The 7,168-nt window shown below is 48.0% G+C and overlaps 1 protein-coding gene across 1 annotated transcript in view; it reads right to left on the bottom strand.

Moving 5' to 3' along the window:
- Positions 1 to 7,162, bottom strand: part of SUPV3L1 (Suv3 like RNA helicase) — a 32,348-nt gene extending 25,186 nt beyond the window's left edge. Inside the window, exon 1 of the mRNA XM_025203561.1 lies at positions 7,012 to 7,162. The gene's annotated coding sequence lies outside the window, so the exon portion shown is untranslated. The remainder of the gene's footprint in view (positions 1 to 7,011) is intronic.
- Positions 7,163 to 7,168: the final 6 nt, after the last annotated feature.

Below are 7,168 nucleotides of genomic sequence, written 5' to 3' on the forward strand. Positions count from 1 at the left end.
TACAACACTATACACTCAATATCCTTTTTCCTGAACAAGATGCCAACAATATACACATTCAATAGGATTATTCTCAAAACTTAAATCTTTACTACTTTAGCCAACCGAATTTAAGTTCTGCTACATAATCTAATGCCCTCTAAATACATCAACTCTCTTTACTAAAGCTAACTGGGAGAGGACCAAAAATACAGTGCTTTTCTTCTAGTATGCCTGGTAAAGAAATTCAGGATTTCTAGCTACAGGTAAACTGTTAATCAAATATGTATTTGTATTACTATATGCATTTACTCCAGCAGGAGAAAGTTTCAAAATGCAGTTTTGCATTAAAAAAAAAAAAAAAATCTTGCTCTTCCATTTTATTCCAGGGGTGGCCAGACTTAACCTGGAAGCCATATCCGATCCTCCATCAAAGTTCAAGAGCTGGAGATCAGTGGAGCGGGAGGGGGTACTGAGAGACCTGGAGTGAAGGTGACCACTCCCCTTGCCTTCCTCCCTCTCAGGCTTTCCCCACGGGGAGCGCACCCCAGGGTAAGCGGCATGACAGCCCTGAGCCAGCAGTCCTGAAGGGAAAGAAGGAGGAAGGTGGGCAGGCTTAGGACATGATCTCTGCAGGCAAAGCTGGAGTGGCGGGAGGTGCTGGGCTGCGCTGTCCTCCAGACCTGCCTTGGGGAGAAGCGGGCAACGCTTCAGCCAATTTCTGGAGAGCTGAAAGTACCAGGCTGGCAAGTGGCATGCGGTTTGCGAGCCACAGTTTAGCCACCGTGGTTATATTTGACCATCTATTTGATGGTCCCAGATTAAAAGCAGACGTAACCTACACGTCCTACAGAACTATAAGATAAAAAAATCACAAGCATGTAAGTGTGAATCTGCAGGTTGTGTAGATTTAGAGGAAAGCAGTAAGTTTGTTATAAAGGCCTTCATGCAATGGAGGTTTAATCATTAGACTGACACTGCAAGTCGCACAGAATCTTTGGCTAGTCACTCATTAAAATGAACAAAGAATTCATGCCTGAGTTATGCTCACTGGAGAGAATAGACAGCCTCCTTATTCAAAACATTCGTAATAAAAAAAAAAAAAGATGAATCTTTTAGAACATAGGCAGGCAACGTTCTTTGAGTAGATGTTATATCTTTTATTAGACCAACTGAGTAGTTGGAAAAAAGTTCTTGGCAAGCCTTCAGGTGCAGTCACCCTTTTTCAGGCACAGGGAGTCTCTACTGTTCTGAGACTACAAGAAATTAGCTTACCCCCCACTTCCCTGCTTGACCTTTTGTTTTCCTAATTTCTGCCTATTTACATTCTCATTGACATCCTGTCATGCTTTTAGCTTCTCTCACTCCTTGGAGTCTCAGAACACCAGAGACTTACTATGCTTGAAGAAGGTTGATTGCCTGCCAAAGATGAGACAAATTACTACAACTGTAGTCTCCCTAAGGTAGAAAAGAGACTGGTTGTGAAAAAGGAAATAGCTGAAAATTAGGAAGACAAAGGGCACAAAAGTAGGGGGGAGAAAAGACAGAAAAGGAAAGTGTAAGAGGCATGCATAACACTGAACACAAGTGGGTTTCTGCACTGCATTCCACATAATCCTAGGGATACATAACTTCAGCCCGTTAAACCAGGTCAACAAAATTTAGCTCAGATTTGACCCAGGAAGTAGCTGGATCTGGACTGAAAAAGTCTGCACCAGGCCAAGGCAGCACACAAGATCAGGCAGCATGGAGCTATGACCAGCCACCTGTCCCCTCTGTAGCACCCTCCTCAACAGCCCTCCCTGCTGTTCTCTGTGCCTACCATCACTGCAGAGGGGTTACCCAGCATCTGCAGTGAAGATAAGCATAGGCAGTTTGGGGGCAGGGGGGCAACCCCTGCTTTAGGCAATTTTAGAATAACCATTATTTGTGGAAAAGGAAAGGATTAGGCTGATTTGCCATGCCCCACTCTCTGCCCACAAATTATCAGAGATCAAACAGTTTCTAATCCTCCTCTTCCAAAAACATTATATAAATTTGGAACAACAAACAAAATGAAAAAACACCCACACAAAAATGCATGTTGAATATGTATATGCACACACACTAATACATTATATATAATTTCTTTGATATAAGTAAGAAAAATACTGGCACTGCAAAACACTCAGCCAGTTAACCTCACTCTATTTGCTATCACCTTTTATTTAATTCCACTGTACACAAGTATTTCTTTGCCAGAGGGATACAAAGGAAGCTAGAAGATGTAATAATGAAACTGAGATCAGATTTATCGGTACTCAAGCTGTCAAACATACTGAAATAAAGGCAGCTACAGCACAGTAGTTTAGGACTTCTCCCAAGCAATCATGTCTCTCACTTACAAAGGCCATACATTCTCTTCCTGGAAAGTGATTCCCTCCCCTGCTCCCAATTATTTAGCTTGCTGGGGAAACGCGCATTACATAGAAGCATCAAAAACAAAAGAAAATGACGATACCTGAAAGTCCATGAGGCCTTTCTAGGGATGTATTTGGTAGCCATGTTGGTCTGGGACAAAAAAAAAAAAAATGCAAAACTCTAGAACTCTTGGTTCAGAGATTATACCTTTTATTAGATAGACCAACTAAAAAAATCTCAAAAAAAAAATCTTTTTCTGCAAGCTTTTGAGCGCGCACAACCTTCCTCAACCACAGGCAAAATTAAAGATGGTAAAATGTCCCCATATGTAGAAAATAAACTTCATTTCTGCACAGGAGCTGAAGGTGGTTATTTTAATTTAGACTAATTAAATGAAAGATGGCAGAAACTGCAACTGCTGTACATCACTTCTTAAACAAACTGAGGAAACATTTCCTTTTACTTCCTGCGAAGGCAGAGGCTCAAGATTATGTGCTGTTTCTGTCGCACTTCAGCTTCAGAAGCATATAATGCATTGAAATTAATAGTTTTCTAGCTAGCTTTAACTATAGTAATACTAACCACTGAAAGACACAGAACCCTGCACTGTGGTACCAGCTCATTTTTAAAATAGACAAAAACTAAGACAACAGCTGAGACAAACCACGGCCAGACAACTTACTAGTCTTTAAAGATGATCCACATATGGCATACATTAGTTTCTCAAGTAGGTAGTTTAAGCATGCCTGTCTGAACAAAATCCAAACACCTTGCAGTGGGCAAGTGGGAAATGCTACCCTGTGAAACACGAGCAAGCTAGTATAATTCAGACTTGGACTTGACTTGGTGATGTATTAATTACAGGGGTTATCATATATGAAAATGACTGCCCACAAGAATGCAACAGAGTTACTGAAATATATTGCAATCATGCTGCCCTTTCCAAATCAAGGTGTAAAAAAAACAAAAACAAAACCAAAAGCAAACCCCAAAACAACAAGCCAGATTCTTCCTCCAAAACCCACCTGTAATAGGACCTGACATCTGAGGCTGGCTGTAGCACACCCCAGTGGCCCCACCCATCCTGCCTCCCTAACCTCCTGCCTCTCACTTGCCACACCTTAATGTTAACATGATTATCTTTGAAAGGATGCTTCTAATCTACAGGCTGGAGTAGCTCCTTTTGGTGCTTTTTCCCCAGATGAAGTCTCTCAGGGCTCTTCCACCCCAAAACACAGTCTCTCAGTGCTCTGGTCCTAGTTCCCCTTACTCTCTCTCAATTTACTCTTGCCCTAGGCCAGGGGCCCAAAATATGGTCCACAGGCCACATCTGGCCTGCCAGGCAAATTCACCCAGCCCGTAGGCACCCACCAATTAATTATACCCTGCCCAGCCCACCCACTGACTTCACTCCCCCCCTCCTGCATGTGAGGGCCCTGGCCAGTATGATACTTCACTCCCACCCTCCTGCATGTGAGGGCCCTGGCCAGTATGCAACTGCTGGGACTCCAGCAGCTCCTCCTCATGGCACTGCTGCAAAGCTCGCTCTGGGCACAAGGTAGGGAAACTGCAGCTGAGCAGGAGCATGGAACTGGGACTGGGACTGAGACTGGCAGGAGTGCGGAGCCTGGGCCCAAGCCCAGCAGGGCAGCAGAAGCATGGGTGGGCAGGGTGTGGGGTGAGAGGGGGGGGGGTAACCCCCCTACATGGCCCCCCTCCTATGGCGCACAGCCCCTGCTGCCAGCAACAATGGCAGCAGGCCCTCGGGGTGTTCGTGGTCCATGCAGATGCAGCTGCAGCCACTCAGTGACGTGCATCTTTGGCCAGTTCCAGGAGCTGCACGTGGCAGCAAGGAGTAGAGCCAGGCCGACCCACCTCTATCACATGGGCTCGCATGCAGGTCCCAGCACTCATGCGTCACTGGTGGGGAAGCCCCATCTGATGGAGCCGGCGGTCTGGTCCTGTTCCCTACCACCACATGCAGCTCACAGGATTCTGCCGGAAGCGGCAAGGAGCCCTGGCCCTGCAGCAGAGTCCCATGAGCTTCACTTGGGGACAGGGAAAGTAGCCAGCTCCATCATACAGGGCTTCCCCCCAGTGGCACAGCAGCATGTAAGCCCCGCATGATGCAGGCAGGCCAGCTGCTCCTTGCTGCCACATGCAGCTCCCAGAACTGACTAGAGCTGTGCAACAGCAGACAGCTGAGTCTGTGCGGGCCACAAACACTCCGAGGGCCTGCTGCTGCCACCACCATCAGTGGCAGGGACTGTGTGCCAGGAGGCGGGCGTGTGGGGGAAGGTCCCCAGATCCCCCCTACCCTCTCACCTCACAAACCCCACACACACCCACCCACACCAAGAACCCTCTCACATACACACAGCCACATCTCCCAACATACCCTACATGCCACCATGCACACAGTGCAACTGCTGGCTCCTGTCCACCCTCACGTTAGTAAAAACAAAGAACAACCTTCCTCCTTCCCCCCATCCAAAAGGTTTGATTTTTGTGTCACTTACGCAAGAAATTCTCAGTTCACCACAGTGGAATTACTTCTCTGTTTATATTACTTTAACTGAGTTAGGAATGAAGCCTCGAGTGTAAAATAAATTAAAGCGCTATTCTACTTTCTGTCTTTGAGAGGCTCCTGTTGACATGAATGGAGTAGAGTGGAATAAAGGTAAAATACTTAAATAAGTTAAGACAAACCATGTCAGTTTGAATTAATTTATGTAACACATTTTTCATCTCTTGGATTTACAGAAAGTATGCAGTTGTGACCACTTTCAAGTGGCAGACTGTCTGAGCGGGAACAAGGCTTGCTGTAATGAACACCAATCTTATTTTATTTTTATATAAGCATTAAAATATCATGTGCTCTGTTGGCATATCTGTGAATTCTCCTGTCCTAAGGGCAGTGGCTTTCAATCAGGGTGCTGTCACCACCCCAGCCAGATGGAACTCCACCTGCAAAGCAAAAATAAGCAGTAGAGTGCCTACTCTTGCCATAGCCTTTCCCAGTCCAATCTCACATGCTCTTCCCAGAAGCAGAGGTGGGTAGGACAGCTGCAAATGCTCCACATGCTTCTGTTTCCAGAAAACACCTTGGAAATTAGAGAAGGAAGGGCTGTAGCAAGAAGGGGCACTCCTGCTGCATCCAATTTCTAATCTGGCTCTGCAGATGCCGTTTCACCTGGCAACAGCAGCAGCAGTGGTGGTGCCCATGCTGCAGCACCTCAGTTAAAAAATGCTATTCTAGTGCCTTAGAGCAGTGTTTTTCAACCTGTGGGTTGCAATCCAAAAGTGGGTCACAAGAAAATATGAAAGGGTCATGAATAAGCTTTAAAAATGGATCAAACTTTAAAAACAATTCTCCTTTAAAGGAGAAAAACATGGGAAACTGTGGCTTTTTCCTTGCAGGCTGGCTGAGGGCCAGCCTGCAAGGGGCTGCTTGAGGGCCCCCCCCGCCCCCCACCCTGGGGGGCTAGGGTCTGGGGGTGGGGGGCAGCAGGTCAGAAATATGGGGCACTGGGTCAGGACTGGCCATTGTTGTTTACAAATGGGTCCTGGTACAAAAGAGGTTGAGAACCACTGTCTTAAAAAAAGCCATGGCACTTCTCTGTAAGATACTGATACTCATAAGTCAGAGAACATTTTCTATAGCTTAGCATAACTGTTTCAGGTAAGAGGTAAACAGAGTTTACCCTATTCCTCCTTATGGAATAGCAGTAGCCCAGTTAAATGGATTACAGGATCCAGCTTGCAGACACAGCAGGAAGCTGAACTGCTGATCAGGAGTTAGCAGCACCTGGGCCCTGCTAACAGAGATGGATAAGATGACCATAAGGGGGAGGATGAAGGAACCATATAAGCCTAAACCACGAGCCAGAAGAGCTTAGATTCTCAAAAGCTGAAGAAACTGTGCTAGGAGCTTCACAGAGATCAGATATTTGTCTAGGACACCATATGTCAAAAGATGAGCCTAAAGCAGGGGTACTCAAGCCCCAGCCCACATGCCTGATCTGGCCTGCAGAGCTATATCATCTGGTCCATGGGTCTCTGGGATTTCCAAGCTCCATGAGCCAGATGATGTGGCCTCAGGTGCAGGGCGGGGGCTGGGGCTAGGGTTGCAGGCCCGATCTGGCATGAGTAGGGTTGGGGCCGAGGCCATGGGCCCAATTCAGTGAGCCTGGGGTCAGTCAGGGCTGGGGCCAGGAATAGCCTGGGGTAGCATACCCAGGGCAGCATGTCCAGGGCTGGGATAGCAGGCCCCATGCAGGGCCAAGGCCAGGACAAGTGACAGCCCTGATCCAGCACAGATGAGACTGGGGCCATGACCCTGATTCATCCTAAATGAGGTTAGGACAAGGGCAGGGGTTGGGGCAGCAAAGTCAAAAGCTTGAGCATCGCTGGTCTGCGGGTAACAAGCACCTGGGAACAGAGGGGAGCAGCTCCCAGTGGAAGCACCATGGAGAGAGCAGGCGAGAACTGACTGCCATGGGAACACCACACGTTGCTTTCAAATCGCGAGGTGAAACCCAGCCCACGCAAGAGCCCGAGCTCTGCTCCGCGCCTGATCCCCGCCTTCTCCGCGCGGGGGTGCCCGCCCCATCCCCCCGCGGCGCCGCTTACTCTTGTCAAGCGAGCGCGTGAGCTCTGCGCCCACGTCGTCGCCGGCCCCGAAGCCCTCGGGGTTGAGCTTCAGCGGCACGAACAGGGACGTGTCGGGCGCCCACGAGTCGTTCCTGCCGGAGGAGGAGGAGGCGGCGGCCCGGCTGGGCACGCGGGC

The sequence above is a fragment of the Alligator sinensis genome, unplaced genomic scaffold (assembly GCF_000455745.1).
Source record: "Alligator sinensis unplaced genomic scaffold, ASM45574v1 scaffold546_1, whole genome shotgun sequence".
Lineage (NCBI taxonomy): Eukaryota > Metazoa > Chordata > Crocodylia > Alligatoridae > Alligator > Alligator sinensis.